A 21,657-nucleotide genomic window follows, 5' to 3' on the forward strand; every position below is an offset into this window, starting at 1 on the left:
TATTATTTTAAATTATTTATGTGGGAGTTTAGGAGAGTAGGTAATTTCCTGCCTTATTCTGCCATCTTCCCAAAATCTTCACTTTTTCTACCATAAAAAAACTGAAAAGAAAATAGATGTACATCAATTAGAAAAAAATCTAAACAAGTTGTGATACATGAGGTAATGGAATATTACTCTGCTATAAGAAATAATGAATATGATATCTAGAGCAAGCAGAAGAAGAGAACAACATATACAATAACTGCCACAATGGGATAAAGTAACACAAAAATTAAAAGTAACACAGCAATTGAAATTGGATATTATGAAATTATGAAGACCAAGCTTGATCCCAAAGAAGTAAATACTTTCTTCATTTCTTTGCAAAATTAGGTTATCATGAGATAGAATACTACAGATGTCAAATTATTTTTCATTTATTGGTTAGATTTGCTTAATTGGTTTTTTTTCCTCTTTTTTATTCTTTGTTATAAGGTATGATGCTTTGGGAGGCAGGAGAGAGAGGAATACATTAGAAAATGGTTGAATAAATCATGGTTTATGAATGTAAACCACACATGGTATGTATTATTGTGCTGTAAGAAATGAATAGTTTTAGAGAAACATGGGAAAACTTGTATAAAATGATGCAGAGTACAGTGAGCAGAACCAGGAGAATAATTTCTCTTCTAACATCAAGGCTACCAAAAGAACTATTTTGAAAGACTTTGGAGCTCTGATCAACACACTGATCAATCACATTTGCAAAAGACATATGATGAGAAATGCTACTCACCTTCTTAAATAGATATGATATGCATAATGAGACATATTTTCAGAATACCAAATATGGGAATTTGTTTAACTTGTTTGTTATAAGGATTTTGTTTTCTTTTCTCTTTTTCTGGTGGGGGAGTGGATCCTTGAAAAAAATGTAATGCTATGCAATTTGGTGCATGTATATAAAGTATTGTTTTATTTCATTATCTATAGTGCCTTTGAAAGGCAGCATAGTATAGTGGATAGAGAGTTGGCCTCAGAGCCAGAATAACCTTGGGTTCAAGTCCTGTCCTTGATACTTACTGTCTAACTATGTTTATACATAGTCAATTAACTGCCCCAGGTAACCCTAGAAAACTATAATTTGCAGAGTTGATTCCCACTTGCATTACTAAAGGGAATTTATTAACCTATGAGTTCCCTATATTAATGAAATCACAGAGTTTATCACTATCTCTATAGTGTCTTAAAGCATAATTTCCTTGTATAATGGCAGATGTGGTATTATCAGTAGATACAGATAAAATGACATACACATAGGCCCAAAATGTAATGGGAATCATGCTATGGTGATGTAGCATAGCCACCCACCAAAAGGACACAATATAATTATTCAACCATTCCCCAATTAATTGGCATGTCTTTGGTTTTCAATTCTTTGCCACCACAAAACATCTCCTTTCTCTCTCTCTGTCTCTCTCTGCCTCTCTCTCTCTCTCTCTCTCTCTCTCTCTCTCTCTCTCTCTCTCTCTCTCTCTCTGTATATATAGATATAGATATAGATATAGATATAGATATAGATATAGATATAGATACAGATACAGATACAGATACAGATACAGATACAGATATAGATTAGATATAGATATAGATATAGATATAGATATAGATATAGATATAGATATAGATATAGATATAGATATAGATATAGATATAGATATAGATATAGATATAGATATAGATATAGATATAGATATAGATATAGATATAGATATAGATATACACACATACATATATGTATATATGTATAAAACGCACATATACATACACATACACACATGCATATATATACATACAGATATATACATATATACATGTATGTGTATGTGTGTATCTATATATAGATATAGATAGATAGATAGATAGATATAGATATACACACACATACATATATGTATATATGTATGTATATATAAACACACATATACATACACATACATACACATATATACATATATATACATGTAGGACCTTTTCTGCTTTCTTTAGTCTTCTTGAGGAATAGGCCTAGTAGTGGTATTGCTAGGTCAAAAGTTATATAGCATCTTAATACACAGAAGAAAAGTTAATCAAATAGAACATTGAGTTGTCTTTTCAGACCCAGATAATTCTAACAAAAAGATTTAAAAAAGAAAATTCCATTCGACTGAGCATATGTATAATATCTGAAAAAAATTATAATCAAGAGAACTAAAAAACAAGATACACTTTATAAATTTATCAATTTAGTCAATAAATATTTCTTAAATTTTTTTTTCCTCTTACAGAAAAATGACAATACCCAATTGGTTGTTGTTTTAGTTTTAGGCCTGCTAATAATACTCATGGATCTCCTAGGAAGTCTATAAAGGTAATATTAAAGCCCTTAACCTATGCAAAGCTTTATATTTCTTTCCAAAAGTAAAATAATTATTCCTCAGTTGAGGAAATGGCTAAGTTTTTCCTTCAATTATTTTTAAATTATGTTAGTCTACGAAATGAAAGAGTGAGCCAGATGATGTTGAATAGGAGATACAGTGTTAGAAAAGAGACAATAAATTAAATGGGAAAACAAATATTTCACTAAGAGTAATTTTTTTTATTGAAAACAGAGAAGACTTAGTCAGTGAAGGTACAAAATGTGAATAGTAGTCCTCTTTATGTTAGAGAACTTAAAAAGCTGATCTAACTGGCTATCTCTGGGGTATAAAGCAGACAGCTAGTTATTCATTCACTCAAATGTATTTTCCACCCAGAACAGAGTACATACAAATAGAGCTTTGGTTGATTCTTTAATCCAAGCAAACAAACCTAACTAGCACCAGAATACAAAATAGCTTCAATGCCCCCTATTTTTCCTGCACAATGCAAGAGCAGAAGCAAAGAATGTGAAGCCCTTATGAAAGCTTTCACTTTTCTCCAACTCTAGGTGGAGCTGAAGGACAATAGCTGTCACTCAAGTTCTTGGCTAATGAAGTCAATTCTTTCTTTCAGCAATCAGAAATCACTGAGCTGCAGCCTTCTGTCAGCTGGCAGCTTCTAACTATCACAGCTCTACCGGAGCACTTTTCAGCCTTCTGCTTTGTCTTCAATTCTTCTCCTTGGGTTCCCACCCCTAGCTCCTCTCCTTGGTTCCTCTGTACTATGGTGATTTAAACAAGAGCCTCATGATTCTGTTCTCACCTTTCATTTAAAGAAAGATTCAGCCCCCAAATTTTCTCTATCAAATTTGTTATCCTTTTAAAATTATAGTTTCCAAAAGTACATATGACTTCTCTTTTTTGGTTGTTATTTTAGGCCTAAAATGATTAGATGCAAATTAGTTCTGCAGCTGTAAAACCTTTAACATGGTCTTCTGTTTCTTTGATGTCTTCGAAATTGCATTTATACTCAAATTTCTTTAGTTTTCAATAAATAAAAAAAATCCCTTTGCTTCTTCAAAACAGCACATTGTTTGCAACTAAGCAGAGAAATTATTCTATATTGTTCACAAGGTTAGTTGAGTCTTGTAATGACCCACAGTCAAATTTCTGACCAAAATTGCTTGAATCCTGATTGAAATTTCTTCTTTATATTCATATATCAGGATTTTTTTTAAAGTTATTTTCCTCTTCATTAGGGATGACAAAGTTTATTCATACCGGTGGCATCATTTTAAATCCTTTGACAATATAAATCTAAATTTATACAATACATTTTTGCCTTTTTAATCTCTAAAGTGCACCAGATGAAAAGGGTCTTAAAAGCACAGAAACAAAAATAATTTACAACTTCTTACTTTTAAATCACATCTGTTTGTACTATTGCCTTATCTTAGATAATGATTGTGCTCTGGATTTTTCAAATTAGCCTTAGGCATAATAATCTCTATTCCAACCTCTGGTTTCAATTCTATTTGAATCTTTGTTTCAAGTGTACTTCCTATAAACAATATATCATGGGATTCTTCTTTCTAATTCATTCTGGTATCCTCCTCTCTTTTATTAGTGAGTTCACCCTACCCACATTCATAGTTATGATTGTTAATTATGTTTTTCCCTCCATTATATCCCTTTATAGCATTTTCCTTTCTTTGACTCCCCCTGCAGTCCCATTTGCACAAAAGCTACTGAAAGGGACGGAAGACAATTAACACTAGTAATCTATATAATTGAAGTTATCTGTTCCAATTCCTCTACCTCTTTCTCCTTAGCCAAGACACTAATCAAGGGTCCTTACACTTTCTTTGCTTTAACCTTCCCTCCCTTTACAGCCCTTTGAAATTACAATTTGTTTTGCCTGTTACTATGCCTTCTCCAACTTTACCTTCCCTCCTAAAGCACCCTCTCCATGGTCCTTCCTGTTTTCCTGTCAAATGTAATGTTTCTCTACACTAATCAGTGTGTGTTAAGTGCTCCTTTGTCAAGTTCAGAAAAAAGTTCGTGAAACACCTTCTCCTCCCTCCACATCCCTTCCTCCATGTATGTGTGGTCTTTTTGCCATGTATTCAAATTATGGAAAAATAATTATTTTCTCTCTCTTCTTTACTAATTTTCCCTAATTTTTCTTTTTTTTTGAAAACCAACAAAATCCAACCAAACACCCAGCCTATCTATCTATCTATCTACCTATCTACCTATCTATATCTTTATTGTCTCTGTGGCCCTTGAAGTTCTGAAGGAACACTTGTCTCTTCTCCCTCTGTTAGCACATAAACAATTCATAATCATTTCAATTGTTCAGTTGTATTTAACTTACTCCATTGCCCTTGTGTTTTTATTTCAAGTATTCTTTCTAGCTCTGGTCTTTTTCATTATTATTGCTTGAAAGTTCTTTACTCCTGAATATTCATTTCCCCAGTAGGATCATATTGTTTTGCATCTTTTTTCTCTTGCCTTTTGGAACATTCTTTTTTTGTTTTGTTTTGTTTTTGTAGTCACAGCACAATCTTACAAGATCCTAACTGTGATTCTTTGGCATTTAAATATCTTCTTCCTGGTGGGTTATAGTACTTTTTCTTTGACTTGGAAGTTCTGTATCTTAGCTATGATATCACTAATTTTTTTTTCAATTTGGATTTTTTTTCAGGAGGATTCTTCCTACTTTCACATGATGCCCCAGTTCCAATTGATCTGGGCCATTTTCTCTTAAGATTTCTTGACATATGGTATATACAAGGTTTTTCTTCCTCCTTATCACCACACACTTTCCACACAGAGCACAGCTTCATGACGGCCCTCCCTCTTTCCAAAAACACCAAGCTACCTCTTGGCCCAGGATACCTCTACTCAAAGACCATTACCTGTGGACAATGATAACCTAACTGAACTCAGTCCTCAATTGTTAGCATTTCCACCCCAATTCATTTCTACCACACCTCAACTCCTGATTGGCAATGTTCAAATCCCATTACCCAACCAAACTGACTGCTCCCTTATTCACATCTCCCTCAGTCCATCCACCCTCAATCTCACAATCAAAAGCCATCCTACTCTTCCTTTGTGCTATATGGAATGCCTACTTCAGATTGGACCATGAACTAGATTTCATCTTAAACCTTTTCCTTTTTCTCTTTCATTTTTTTCTACTCACTGAGCCTGCCTCTCTCCTTATAAGACAGCTTCCCTGGATACTCTTTCTATAATTATTTGCCCTTTCACTCATCCACTGATTGTGGTATGGGAGAGGATTACTCCTTGCTCCCCTTTTCCAGGCCCTCCTTCTTCAACTATCACTTATTATCCTCTCATTCTTTGAGGTGTACATAATCCATTCTACCACCCAATCAGTGTTCTGGTAGCTGTTATCTACAGACCTCCAGGGCTCCCTTCTTGCTTCCTGTGCTCTGAGTTTTGTCATCTCCAGTTAGCAAGTGGTAAAAGTCTAGTTTGTCCTGTTCAACAATTCTTCATGGCTCAAAGTAGGTTCTGTCAGTGAGGAACCCTACTATTACTTATGATAATCAACCATTTGCATCTCCCAGATTCTTGTTGGAGTTTTATGCAGATCCTAGGAACAAGCACATGGAAGCACTCTGTGCCATAGGGGCAAGTTCATTGTCTCTGCTAGTCTTTTAACATGAAGCTGAACTTTCCAAGCAATAGACACTTTCTAAGATATAGAATGCTCCTTTTACATATAAAAGAGCTTCTCTTTGTCTCTTATGTCTTTTGCCATTTCCATCCTTCAGCTTTATCGAAATCCAAACAGTCAACCTCTTTCAGTAGAAATGCATAAATGTAAATTGGTACTGCCTTGTGACTTGCATTGTTGGTTGGTTATTGTCCTTCATGCTCAAAGAGGACCAAAATGATGTCAATATGTTGGGGTCAAGGTACAGTGTGTCCAGCTGTGGCTGACCAAACCAGTGAGAGCTCTGAAGGCACGATCACAGGTTGGGTACAAATAATCCATATGAACATTTGAAGTGTCTATGTCTCTAAATTTGCACATCTCACATTTCTTTTAAGCTGCTGCAATTCTGCTTAGCTCATAGAGGATAGCACCTTCTTTGATGCAGGCATACCATGCTAAGAGGTCTTGGGCAAGTGCCTCCCATGTTTCCCAAATGATTCCAAATTTCTTCAGAGAAACCGTGACAGTGTCCTTGTATCTCTTCTGACTTCCACGTGAATGTTTGCCTTGTGTGAGCTCTCTGTAAAATAGTCTTTTAGTCAAATATACATTTGGCATTCAAACAATGTGGCCAGCCCATTATGATTGTGCTCCCTGAGTTTGAATGAGTTTGAATGCTTGGTAGTTCAGCTCAAGAAAGGACCACAGGGTCCAGTACCTTATCTTGTTAGGTGATCTTCAGAATCTTCTTAAGACAATTCAAATGGGAGTGATTTGATTTCCTGGCATGGCACTGCTATACAGTCTCAGTTTCACAGACATACAATAATGAGGTCAGCATAACAGCTCTACAGAACCTCAGTTTGGTAGGCAGCCTAATTCTCTCCCACACTTCCTTCAGAGCCTTCCAAACATTGAGCTAGCTCTGGCAATGTGTACATCAACTTCATCATCTGTGTGTATATCCCTAGAAAGTATACAGTCCAAAGTAAGTAAACTTATCCACAGCATTCAAAATTTCTCCATTTGTTGTAACCAATGGTTCTACATATTGATGGTGTGTGCTGGCTTGTGGAGAACCTCTGTTTTCTTTGTTAGGTCAAAATTAGCACAAACAGCAGAGAATCAATCCATACTCTGTTTTATCTCAGGCTTGGAGGCTGCACTGAGTACACAAACATCTGTGAATAAGTGACACACTAACTCTTTCTCCACTTTAGTCTTGGCTTGTAACCTTTTCAAGTTGAAGAATTTACTGTCAGTGCAGCAGCTAAACTTGATGCTATTTTCCAACATCACTGGAAACATCATGCTAAAAAAAAATGCAAGCAAGCACACAGCCCTGTTTATTTCATTGGTGACTGGGAAAGCTCAAGAGCGTCATTCATTATCCAGAACCTCTGTGAGCATGCTGTTATGAAATTGGTGTATGATGAAACTGATGAACTTCTCCAGGCAACCAAACTTCACCATTATCTTTCATAAGTCCTCATGACTGACAGTATCAAAGGCCTTAGATTGATGAACATTGTGTGAAGATCTCTGCTTTCTGCTCCCAGAATTTTTCAAGGAGTCGTTGAGCAGCAAATGCCCTATCAACTGTTCCTTAGCCCTTTCTGGAGACACAAGCTCTCAGGTAGATGACCATCTTCTACATAAGGGTCAGCCTATTAAGGAGGTCTCTGACAAGAATTTTGCCAGTAATGATGAAGACAAAACTCCCTGTGATTGTCACAGGACAACTTATTTCCTTTTCATCTATACAGATGGACAGTGCAATCATCCTTGAACTCCTGGTGGAAATAATCTCTTCTTGAAATATTGTCTGGAAGATTTGAGTGAGCTTTTGTATGAGCAGTGGACCCCCTCTCTTGTAAGTCTCAGCTGGAATAGAATTGGCCACACAAGAGGAGTCTAATGGCATTCGAAACCTCTTCTTCAATTGGAAGTTTGGCTAGAGAGAGATTGACTTAACCTGAAGTATGTGGCCAATCACTTCAACATTGGTTGATGATGATCTGCTTAGAAGACTATCAAAGTATTCAGCCCATTTCTCCAGGAACATATTCTTACCACTAATCAATCAGGCTCCTTCAGCTCTGAGTAGTTGAGAAACACCATATGTCTTTGACCCATAAATTTTATGATACCTTCTGGGCATCATAAAAGTGCTTTGGATTGTTACTATTCTCATAAAACTGAATTTTATCTGCCTTCTTGAAGAGCCAAGAATTCTGCATCTCCCTAAGTTTTGCTTGCACTTTACTATTGATGGGCTTAATTGCTGCCTTCATAGAAATAAATAAGCTATCCTGTTGGTAAACCCTGTGGAGTTCTTGGGGTTTTTTTCTTTGTTTTGTTTTGGTTTTTTTGTTATTAGTTTGTGAATTTCCCCATGATTTTTGTCAAACCAACCTTGATGTTTATGAGTGTTCTGGCCCAGATGTGTAAATACGATGGTGTACACCAAATGTTTGGAAGCTGCCCACTCCTTTTCTCTTCCATTTTTACCAACTATATATTGGCTCAACTTTACCTCCAAGTGAACAACAAACTTTTCACATATGGAAAAGTGCTCTAACCTGTTAACATTAAGTCTTCTGGTAGTCATCTTGCTTCAGGGCCATTACTTTTGTTGAATGGAAAAGTTTAGGTTGCAGAAGAAAAGTCTATGATCAGTCTACCTATCACCTTCTCATTTCTGTCTCTTCTACTTGCAATGATATAGTCTATTAAATGCCCAAGTTTGCTGTGAGGGTTCATCCACAAAGTTATATAGCATTGAGGTAAACAGAAGACAATTTTGGTGATGAGAACATCATAAGACATGCAAGTCTTCAGTTATAAGTGACCATTGCTGTTGCTGTTTCTGACTCCATTTCTCTGAAGGACTCCCAATGATGTCTAATAGTCTGTGCCTATTCTAGCATTAAAGTTACCCAGAATTACAAGCTTGTCTTCATTTGGCACATTGATGATAGTGAGTCTCCAGGTCCTCATAAAATTTTTCTTTGACCTCTTCAGAGTTTATCATGGTGGGAGTATACACACTGATGATGGCACTGTCTTGCAAGTGACAATCACATTGCCATAAATCTGTTTTTGCTCCTTTTGGGAAGCTTACAATCTTGTTGACTAGATTGATTTTGATTGCAAAACCCATGCCAGCTTCACAGCATTCCCCATCATTGTAGCCACTCCAAAAAAAAAAAGGGCATCTAGCTGTTCAACAGCTTCAATAAGCTGGCCTTCATTTTCCAGCCTTGTTTCACTCAGGGCTGTGATTTTGATGAGATGCCTGCAGAGTTCTCTCACAAGAGCTGTTTGTGTTTTAATTTACTGGATTTCATATTATCTGTAAGTGTGCACACATTCCGTGTACCAATGGTGAGTGGAATCATCTTTGCAAAAGTTTTTGCGTGTGTGTATGTGTGTGTGTGTATGTGTGTGTGTGTGTGTGTGTGTGTGTGCGTGTGTGTGTGTGTTTTGATGATAAGATAGGATCTCTGCCTTTCATGGAAATCAGGCCAGGGTTGGATTGGGTGAAGTAGATAATTTTTCGCCACCTTTTCTTTGGACACACCAGAAGGTGAGCAGTGTGGTCCTTAAGAAAGGCTAGTCAGACACCAAGGGCTGCCAAATCCCATTGGTGCTTCAGTCCAGTGAGAAGATGACCCTATAGCCTAGGACACTTATATGCAGGATTGTGAATACAGTTCCCAGTTTATCCACACCTACTGGTTCATCACTTGCTCATCACCACAGGACTTTGAGGTAGGTAAAAATGGTAATGTGGTATGGATGATGTCTTTTGACTCATGCATAAACTGGATTTAAGTGAGTCAGAGTTGTAAGAAGTCATCATCCTTACTTTCTCTTCCAGAATCATCAAATTTCAGTGATAAGATAAAAGTCAAGATGGCTGGAGATGGCTTGGGATGCAGTGGATGATTCTGATATCTTCAATGTCTAACCAAAATCTAAATATCCCATAGCACCTGCTTCAGCTGCTTTCATGGTCAAAGGAACAAATTATTCTCATCCACCCATTACACTGAGGGAAGTATTCATATGCTTAGGGTAGAGACCCCCTAACTCACTAATGCATTTGAGGCCCCTTGATTACTCTCAACCTGGTTTAACCTGTCTACCAAAATGGTTTACTGGAGTGTGAGGTCACTCTATATGGTACAGCTTCTTGGAACCACTGGTGAAAGTTGGATGACTGGTTAGACAGCAAAGATGGAAAGCAGTCCTGAAAAGGACTCAACAGCCCTCACATCAGAGGGACTAGTCTTCTCTGACCACTCATGCTCCCTGGCTGAATATAAATATTCTTTAATTGTCTGAGAATTTATCTGATTTGAGAATCTACACATCCATTGAAAACCTATGAGTTATAATCAAGTCTACACTCAGGGAAATCAACAGTTTGTCAAAGGTATGTTTAATATCCGATTTGATAAGGGAGATTATGATAAAAAATTAATGAGCATGTGTCAAAATCTTGTTAAATCAATGCTAAATCATATAAAACAAATGTTGCAACAAAAGGCCAACAATATATATTAAGTTTTTAAAGATACAAAAAGTTGTAAAGTTAATATGGCAATAAATGCAATAGTTTTATTTGCCTCAAGTAATTTGTACACCATTATAAGTAAATATAAAGTGTATTCAGAATAATTTTTGGAAGGATTGTTAATAATTCAAGGAATTCAGAAAGGCTTTCTGTAGAATATAGAACCTAAACTATGGATTTGAAGGAAGCTAGGGATTCTACTAGGCAGAAATGGGGATGAAGTACATTCTAGATATGAAGCATCACTTATGAAAAGATACAGAGTTACAAGAAAGAATATCTTGAGAGGGAAAATGTGTATGGGGCACACCAGTTTAACTGAAATAAAGAATGTATGAAGAGTCATTATATAAAAATAACTGGAGAGATAGCTGTTGGGCAGGTTGTGGGGAGCAATAACATATGATTATAATAATAAAATAGGACTTTGAGGAGAGACAATGCTGTATGCTCTACCATAACACAAATTCAGGATGCAGCAGACACATCAGAATCTACTGGTTAGTTTTATTTTCTTTCTTGAATAGATGCCATATTGGAGCAAATAGATTTTCTGATTATTACTTTTCCCCCTATACTCCAAAGAGATCAAAGAAAGAGAGAAAAGACCCACATGAACAGAAATATTTAGAACAGCTATTTTTATAGTAGCAAAAACCCGAAAAACAAAGAGATGGTTACCTATTGGGATATGGCTCATAATGGTATGTGAACATAATGGAATGATAATAAGAATGACAAAATGGAAAGTTTCAAAGGAAATTCGTGAACTGATTCAGAGTGAAGTAAGGAGACTTATGTAAACAATTCTATATAATGATAACAATAATATAAAGAAAAACATTAAAGACAGAACTCAAATGACAAACCATGATTTTAGAGAACAAGAGATGATGCATACTACCCACTTTCTGCCAGAAATGTGGAATTAAAATGCAGATTGAGACAGATAATTGCATGTAATTAATGTGGAAATTTTATTTTGTTTGCTGTTTATTTTTTTCTTTTTATTATTCAATTGGGAAAGGATTAAGAGGAAAATTAAATGTTTTTTAATCAGAAAAATGATTAAATGGAGGGGGACAGGAGAAAGGAGAGGTATTGGCTAAGACATCAGTGGAGTTTTTTATTATCATTCATTTTTAAATTACAGTATCTTTAGTATCCACTCTAGCCCTCTCTATAGAGAATTATCTTTTCCAAATATTAACCCCAGAAAGAGGAATGGTTAAATTTAGAAAAGATAAGATACTCCTTTTGTAGCTTAGTTGATGAAGCATAGAAATTCCTTGCACTGCGTATGCTTATTACATCCAAATTGCAGTTAAAACTGTGAGTTTCCCAATCAAGGAATGTAAGTGCTAATGAACATAAAAAGAATTACCAATGAAAAATAACCAGAAAAGACACAAGGAAACAGTATAGAACCACAAATAGAAGATTAAATTTGAGAGAGAGAGAAAGAGAAAGAGAGGGAGGGAGAGACAGGGAGACAGAGACAGAAAGAGCAGTCCAGATGCTGGCTACATTTCCTGCTTTATTTTGAAAGGTAGTAAGAAATGAGGGGGGAAAGGAGGTGTTATAAGGGATCTGCTATTTTTTTTTATTTTTGAGTTGCGCATAACTAAAATGTTATTCCTAAGGCAGCTAGGTGCTGCAGTGGATAGAGTGCCAGGCCTGGATTTAGGAAGCCTCATCTTCCTGAGTTCAAATTCAGTCTCAGACATTTACTGCTACCCTGAGCATATCACTTAACCTTGTTTGCCTCCATTTTCTCATCCATAAAATAAGCTGGAAAGGGAAATCGCAAACCACTCTAGTATCTTTGCCAAGAAAACACCAAATGTGATGTCAAAGAGTCAGACACAACTGAAACTACTAAACAACAACAAAATGTTATTTTGTCTTTAACATAACATGTTTTTATTTTGTAAATCTAATTTGATTTTGCACAACTATAAAAGTTTTGTTGTTGAAATTAAGATAGTTGAGACAATATTGGTTTGTAATTATGCATTACAATATATTTTATAATACCATTTATTTCTCTAAAGCATAAATGGACAATAGCCAACATAAAATGATGGGTCTACTTATACCTACAAATACCTACAAATAATATTAAATCTCCCAAATGCAACTGCATGGATCTTTAGTGCCTTCTGAATCATATTAAAAACCACAATTAGTTGGAAGCAATATTTAAAACAATGACTAACATATCTTCATCGAATATGTTATATGTAGCTTTGAAACAAAAGCCTCAATTGGAATTTAATAATATTTAATAATGTATATAATATATATATTTAATCAGTATGTAGTACTGATAAAAATAAGAATATTTTCACTATTTTCATAAAATCAAGTTTGCTTATTTAAAAAACAACAAAACAAAATGCATTTTGGAAAATTTACATAATACAAGTTCAAAATCTTTATTTTGCTTTTCTTTATATAATGAAATGTTAATATTTGATAATGTGCATTAGGTTAATTAAATAAGAAACTGTAATTTTAAAAATCTTAAAGTGAAAAAAGCTGAGCTTTAGCTTCTCACCACTGTTTGTAGCACAAGGCAAAAAAAAAAAGTTTTCAATATTAATGTACCTTGTCAGAAAACCCTTATGGCATCTATTAAATCATCTTCTTTCTTGATTATTCTTTAGTTATAAATAGATTCATGATGAATTCTGAAATCTCTACATGTAAATCACGCCACAAGCCATTATCTGATATCCTTGAATTAGATATTCATTGCCTTGAGGCCTTAAAGGCTAGCTCGATCCATCCAGCTGTCGCCTCTAGTAATAACTGCTTTATTTTAAAGACTAAAAGCAGATAATAAATAAAATGTTCAAATCTATACCTAGACTTTGAGTAGGACATAAAAGAATAACGATTTTCTTGCTGTTAGATTTGGTCTCTAACAAAAGGTCAAACATTTCAGTAAAGACGAAAAACACTACTAGTACATCCCAGTTAATAACAGAGCACAGTAGAGAGGAAAGGAGAAGAAAAAAGAAATAATTAACTAATGTACCAGCCTTTAACATATGTGGCACATGCTCTGGGGCTCCCTCTCCCAGGCCTCACTTGTACTGGCAGGCTGGATCCTCAGATAGTAGCTACTGTATCCCCACTTGTAGATTTATTAGTAAAGCCTAAAAGGATGGAGAATTTTTTTCCAGTACACCCTGACTGATATACTTTACCTGTTGATTACTAGTTGATACCAATTAGAAAGACAGACTTAATTAGCCTTTAGAAATAGGTATTTAACAATTGGAACTTCTTTTTTCACAAAAAAAAGGTATCAGAACTAGAGTATCTTCTTACTTTAGGTGGAGTAAGATCAGTTGACTCAATTAACCCTCACTTTTACAACTCCCCCAGCATAATATCTGATGTACTCAACAGAACTGTAAGTGTGTTTGGCAAAATAGATATTCTCAAATCCTGGGTAGATCTCTGGTTACTTAGAAAGCTTCTGCATTATCCTTTTTAGATATTTTCTATAGTGTCCTATAATAAAAATCTCACAAATAGTCTATTTGTCACAGTTCATAATTAAATCAGCAAATTAACACTATTTCATGCTTCTAATTATATGGTGATAACAACCAAATATCACCTTCATACTTCTAAATATATGATGATAATTATTTAATAATCAAATATCATTTTGCACAGTTGGAAAGAAATTCTAATCCCTTATAAGGGACTTTCCATGCGTAGGGAGCTCTACAGGGATTAAGGACCTTGACTAGAAGTCATTCCCTCTTCTTTCAGGTGAGAAAGAAAACCAAGTTGTCTCAGTATTTATGTAGTAACAAACTGGTCCACTGGTTCCAGGAGTTCAAGGGGATTAGGGGAGGATGGCTGGGACCTTTGTCTTCCATCTCTCTCACGTCAATACTCTTGTACTATGTGCTTAATTTGGTTCCAAATGCTACAACAAACCAATAATCAGTCCAAGTGAAAGTGTGGTTCTCACCATCCTTTACCAGTAAATGTCCCCTCTACAATGGATCCACAGATTTGAGATTAGTCCCAGAGTACCTTAAAAAGAAAATCAAGGGGCAACTGGGTGGCACAATGGATAGGGAACTGGCCCTGAAGTCAGGAGGACCTGAGTTCAAATTCAGCCTCAGACCAAACACTTAACACTTCCTACCTATGTGACCATGGGTAAGTCACTTACCCCCAATTGTCTAAAAATAAAAAAAATGTAAAAGGAAAGAAAATCAAGCTTTTAGATAAGGAGAACTTAGTCCTGTGGAGACCCCAGAGCATGTGTTCTGAGATCTACTAGAAGACACACTCACCTCCTTCAAATGAGAAAGCAACGTATTGTACATGAGGTTATCTAACTGGGAAAACTTTCTAAGTGTCTCTTTGCATAAGGGGGACATTTTTTTTTCTCCAAAGGACCAGTGTACCATGGGTTATCTGCTTCAACATACAGGCAGATTTCCTCTGGACTATATGCTTAAAAGCACTCCAAGTTTCCATGAATCTTTGCCACTATAAGGGCAATTCAAATTGAGTATCTAATTCAATAGGACAGGCAATTAACACTGAAAAAAATACTTAGAAAAGTCATCAAAGAGGTATAGGGCCCTGAAGAGAAGGGAAGCATTTCTGTTTATTTATCTGTATTATATAAATATTCCCTTAAAAAATAATTCTAAGATTTTGATTGTATCACCTTCAAAGAAATTAGTTTTCAAATTGGGCATTTAAAAGTCTATATATATGCACATCTGCAAATTGCTAGAAGAAAACAACATTCTTCTATCCTCGTGAAACAAAAGAAAAAGATAACTGCATACTATGAGTAAACTGCTGTGAAATTTTGATTTTTTTCCTCATCACAGATCTGAAAATATAACTTAATTTGAAGTTCTATAACCGTTTATTTTAAGAAAAGAAAGAGATAGTGGGCTAGTTTACTTAGAAAATAATTTTTATCTCATTTGCGTAATGTTTTTTGTGCTCAAACTGCACTTTAACCAGAACTTGGCTGCTAACATATATGCTTACCTGGAGTTTAACTGCAAGGAAATAACAGAAGAATATTAAGCTATCTCTCTTTCTTTTTGACCAGATTCCTTTATCCCTAAGTCTAATCATGCCAAAATCCTCCCCCTATGTTTTTTAAAACAGACTCAGTGGCTGGCACAGTACCTGGCACATAGTAAGTTCCTAATAAATGTTCATTGATTGATTAATTGATATAAATATTGACATTTTTCCTGGCAATATAATTCACCAGTGGCTCATTTCTATCTGCTTTTCTTTCACTGCAATTATAAAAATAAACCAGTAGTAGTATATGTTGTTAATTTCTAATATCTAGGGCATAACTGATACCACATAGTATGGGTCATGTGCTTGCACTGCATGTGCATTTAAAAAGTATCAATAGTACTATTATGGATTCCAAGCTATAAAGTATTCAATGGAAAATATAATTCTTTAAAGTAGAATAATGGGGAGCCAAGATGATGGAGTAGAGGAAACACTATAGCTAACCTCTCTCAACATTGCCCCCTGGCAAAGAACTTTAAAATTACATCCCAAATAGAATTATGGAGTGGCGAAGTAAACAAAAAGTCAGGGTAAGACAGCCCAAGAAAACTCAGGAATTCAGAACAAATCTATGAAATTGTGGTAAGGGGGTAGCCTGGAGCCCACATGGAAGTGACAGCAGCAGCAATTTAGGGAGCTTTCGAGTCAGAGATGGTAAGGGAACTGGACAACCAATCAGAAAGAGACTATAGGGCACCCCTGTGCTAGCACTGGGCACAGGACCTGGCACAATTTGGCAGCTCCATTGCCTGTACCCACTTCTGGGTCACAGATCCAGGGTGGAGAAGAATGCTTTCTCTCACGAGGGGCCCTCAGGAGCAATATCACTCATGGCTACAATGGATCAGGTACCTTTCCTGGGTTAGGACCAGAGCACAGACCAGTAGAGCAATGAGCATATCTCTCCCCAGATCACACCACTTTGGAAGCACTGAAAACTTCCAAACCCCTAGTTCTGAAAACCACAGCACGAGAAACCCTAAAGTTTGGAAGAATGACCCAACTCCATCTTCACCCAGTGTCCAACTTAATATATAAAATTCAAAGTCAAGAAATAGGTTATAAAAATAAGCAAACAACAAAAAAAGAATTTGACCTTATAAAGTATTATGGTGACAAGGAAAATCAAGATACAAACTCAAAAGAAAATTATGTTAAAACAGTTACAAGCAAAGCCTTGAAGAAAAATGTGTAATGAATATGAATACAACAAGAATTCCTAGAAGAGTTAAAAATATTTAAAGAATTAAATAAGAGAGGCAAAGGAAAAATTGGAGGGTGGGGAACAATGAGAACAATGCAACTATAAAAAGACAATTAACAGCCTGGTAAAAGAGGCACCAAAAAAAACCCTGAAGGATATCAAGAAACAACAAACCAAAGTCAAAGAACAAAAACATGGGATAAAATATGAGATATATCAGAAAAACAATTAACTGGAAAATAGAGGAGAGATAATTTAAGAATTATTGGACTACCTAAAGGCCATGATCAAAGAAAGAGCCTAGACATCATAGTTCAAGAAAATACAATGGAAAAATGTCCTGCTATCCTAGAAACAGAGGGTATAAGAGAAATTGAAAGAATCCACTGCTCACAGACTAGGAAGCAGGCCAGGAGAGCAGTGACCATACCTCTTCTTAGATTACAAATTCTTGGAAGAACTGAAAACTTACATGTCCCCAGAATTAGCCTGGAAAACAGCAGAGTGAAAAACCTGAAGCTTAGGACACTGCGTACTCCACCCTAGGAAAAGAGCCCAACTTAAAAGTCAAGAAATAGACTAGAGAAATGACAGGGGAAAGAACCTGACCATAGAAAGTTACTATGGTGATGGGTAATAACAAAACACAAACTCAAAAGAGACAGCAATGTTAAAATGACTATATGTGGGGGTAGAGCCAAAATGGTGAAGAAAAGGCAGGGACTAGCCTGAGTTCTCCCAAATTACCCTCCAAACAATTTTAAATAATGCCTTAAAACAAATGATGGAGCAGGAGAACTCACAAAAGGATGGGGTAAAATGATTTTCCAGCCCAAGACAACTTAGAAGGTTGGTAGGAAAGGTCTGTCACTCCAGAGTAAGAGTAGAGCACAGCCCAATTCAGGCTGATACAGTATAAGCTATGCCCCAAGAAGCCAACAGCAGGTCTTAAGGACAACTGAATTAGCCACAGGAGTTACTGCTTCCAGAGGTTTCAGCCCACAGACAATAAGGGGGTTGGACAACTAGTTAGAAGATTACAAGTATCCTTTTGCTGGAAGTGCAGGCAGGACTCTGTTGCATTATCTATACTTGGATCTAAGTCACAGTCCCAAGGCAAAGAGGAGCACTAGCACACCAGAGTTTGCAGACACAAGGGAGCAGGGAGTCTGGTCACAGTTCCAGGGTGGAAAAAAGTGATTGTGGTTGCTCACAGCCAGAGCACAGCCCAGGAGAGTAGTAAACATACCTCTCTTTAGATCATACTACTTCAGTAGAACTGAAAACTTATAGACCCCCATATCTAACTCTTGAAAGCAGCTGTGTGAAAAACCTGAAGCTTGAAACAGTGACTCTTCCACACCAGGAGCAAAGCCCAAATTTAATATAAATCTGAAAGTCAAGAAATAGGCTGGAAAATTCAAAAACAAGAAGAAGAAGAAGAATGAATGAAAAGATCCTGACCATAGAAAATTATTATGGTGACAGGAATATCAAAACATAAACTCAGAAGACAATAACAAAGTGAAAACTGCTGTATCCAAAGCCTCAAAAAAGAATGTTAATTGGTCTCAGGCCCAAAAAGAATTCCTAGAAGAACTCAAAAAGGATTTAAAAAATCAAATAAAAGAAGAAAAATTGGGAAAATAAATAACAGTAATTCAAGAAAATCATGGGGAAAGAGTCAATAGCTTAGTAAAGGAGGCACAAAAAAATACTGAATGCTGAAAATAACAACTTAAAAAACAGAATAGGACAAATGGTAAAAGAGACATAAAAATCCAATGACGAGAAGAATGTCTTAAAAAGCAGAATTGGCCAAAAGATGTACAAACATGCACTGAAGAAAAGAGCTTGTTAAAAAGCAGAATTGACCAAATGGAAAAGGAGGTACAAAATCTCACCGAAAAAAAAAAATTTAAACTGGAATTGGGCAAGTGGAAGCTAATGACTCCATGACACATCAAGAAGCACTAAAACAAATTTAAAAGAATGAAAAAATGGGGGGGATGTGAAATTTCCCTTTGGAAAATCAATTGTCCTGGAAAATAGATCCAGGAGGGATCATCCAAGATGTCTTGGATTACCTGAAAACCATGATCAAAAAAAGGGCCTAGACTTAATCTTTCAAGAAATTATCAAGGAAAACCGCCCTGATATCCTAGAACCAGAGGGCAAAATAGAAATTGAAAGTATCAACCTTTCACTTCCTGAAAGAAATCCCAAAATGAAAACTGCCAGGAATATTATAGCCAAATTCCAGAGTTTCCAGATCAAGGAAAAAATATTGCAAACAGCCAAAAAGAAGCAATTCAAATATTGAGAAGCAACAGTCAGTATTACACAAGATTTAGCAGCTTCTACATTAAAGGATCATATGGAATACAATATTCCAGAGAGCAAAGGAGTTAGGATTACAATAAAAAAAAATCAACTACCCAGAAAAACTGATATAATTCTTCAGAGGAAAAAAAATGGATATTCAGTGAAACAGAGACCTTTCAAGCATTCCTGATGAAAAGATCAGAGCTGAATAGAAAATCTGACTTTCAAATACAAGACCAAAGAAAAGTATAAAAAGGTAAACAAAAAAGAAAAATCATAAGGGATTCAATAAGGTTAAACTGTTTGCATTACTACATGGAAAAATGATAATTGCAACTCCTAAGATATTTCTAATTATTAGGGTAGTTAGGAGGAATAAACATAGACAGAGGGCATGGGTATGAGTTGACTATTTTGGGATGTTGGCCAAAAAAAAATTAAGGAGTGAGAAAGAGGAATGCACTAGGAGAAGGAGAAAGGAGAGGTAGAATGAAATAAATTATCTCACATAAAAGAGATGTGAAAGAGATTTTATAGTAGAAAGGTAGAGAGGGGATGTGGGAGGGAGAGTTGCTACTGGAACCTTATTCTCATTGGAATTCTCTCAAAGGGTGAATAACATATACATTCAGTTAGGAATAGAAATCTATCTTACCCTACAGGAAAGTAGGAAGGCAAGGTGAATTACAGAAGGTGGGGGCTGACAGAAAGAAGGGAGAATGGAGGAGGTGGTAGTCAGAAGCAAAACACTTTTGATGATGGACAGGGTGAAAGGAGAGAGAAAATGGGACAAACAGGGGAAACAAGATGAAAGAAAATACATAGCAATCATAGTTGTGAAAAAAATTTTACAGAAAGTTTCTCTGATAAAGGCCTCCTTTCTCAAATATATAGAGAACTGAGTCAAATTTATAAGAATACAAGTCATTCCCCAATTGGTAAATGGTCAAAGGCTATGAACAGGCAATGTTCAAATGAAGTAATCAAAGCTATTTATAATCACATGAAAAAGTGCTCTAAATCACTATTGATTAGAGAAATGCAATTAAAACAATTCTGAGGTACTAACCCACACCTTTAGATTGGATAATATGACAGAGAAGAAAAATAACATGTTGGAGGGGATGTGGGAAAATTGAGACACTAACGCATTGTTAGTGAAGTTGTGAACTGATTCAACCATTCTGGACAGTAATTTGAAACTATGCCCAATGGGCTATGAAATTGTGCATATCTTTTGACCCAGCAATACAACTACTAGTTCTGAATTCTGAAGAGATAAAACAAAAAGAGAAAGGACGTATACAGACAAAAATATTTATAAGAGCTCTTTTAGTGGTAGCAAAGAATTGGAAATTGAAGGGATGCCCATTAATTGGGGAATGACTGAACAAACTGTAGTATATAATTGTGGTGGAATACCATTGTGATATAATAAATGACAAGCAGGGGAGTGAGCCTAGGGTGAGGGAAGCACCAGCTGCCCCACAGGGAGGAGACCTAGACTGCAGTTTGAGGGAGGCCCCAACCCCCCTGTGCCTGTGTCAGGCCTAGACCATGTGAGAAGAAAGATCCCCTTTCCCCAACACCTCCCCGCCTCCCCAGGTAACCAGAATTTTTGGCGGGATCCTTCTGCCCACTGAGAGAGTGCTGAGTCAGGCAGAAAGAAGCACACACCATGGCACTGAAATGGATTAATAAAAAAATTAGCAATTTTGCCCATGATCCTCCAGCACAGTGTTTTGCTGGTCCAGTTGGGGATGATAAATGACAGCCCATATCAAGGCGGTGAATTCTTTTTGACAATCCATTTCCCTACAGACTACCCCTTCAAACCACCTAAGGTTGCATTTGCAATAAGAATTTATCATCCAAACATTAACAGTAATGGCAGCATTTGTCTTGATATTCTAAGATTACAGTTGGCTCCTGCTTTAACTATTTCTAAAGTTCTTTTATCCATTTGTTCACTGCTTTGTGACTCAAACCCAGACGACCCCTTAGTGCCAGAGGTTGCACGGATCTATAAAACAGAAAGAGACGAGTACAACAGAATATCTCAAAAATGAACTCAGAAGTATGTCATGTAATGCTACCTTAAAGTCAGAACAACCTGCATTATAGCTGGAATAAACTTTAAATTACTGCTCCATTTTTTTTTAATCCAGCTGCTCCCCTATCAGACTTCATATTTTTTCATTTTATTTTTTGTTTACCTTCCTCCATTCATGCACATGCTCATCTGAGAAGACTTAAGTTCTTCCAGCTTTGGACAATAACTGCTTTTAGAAACTGTAGAATAGCTACAAGGAAATAATTGCCCAAATTCCAGAATTTTTTTTTAAATGGAGCATGTACATCATGTGGCCAATATCTT

The 21,657-nt window shown here is 36.0% G+C and overlaps 1 pseudogene; it reads left to right on the forward strand.

The window, feature by feature from the left end:
- Positions 1–21,039: 21,039 nt before the first annotated feature.
- Positions 21,040–21,349, forward strand: LOC110222426 (ubiquitin-conjugating enzyme E2 D3 pseudogene; annotated as a pseudogene).
- Positions 21,350–21,657: the final 308 nt, after the last annotated feature.

Source organism: Phascolarctos cinereus, unplaced genomic scaffold (genome assembly GCF_003287225.1).
Source record: "Phascolarctos cinereus isolate Bilbo 61053 unplaced genomic scaffold, phaCin_HiC Scaffold_4;HRSCAF=312, whole genome shotgun sequence".
NCBI classification, from domain to species: Eukaryota; Metazoa; Chordata; class Mammalia; order Diprotodontia; family Phascolarctidae; genus Phascolarctos; species Phascolarctos cinereus.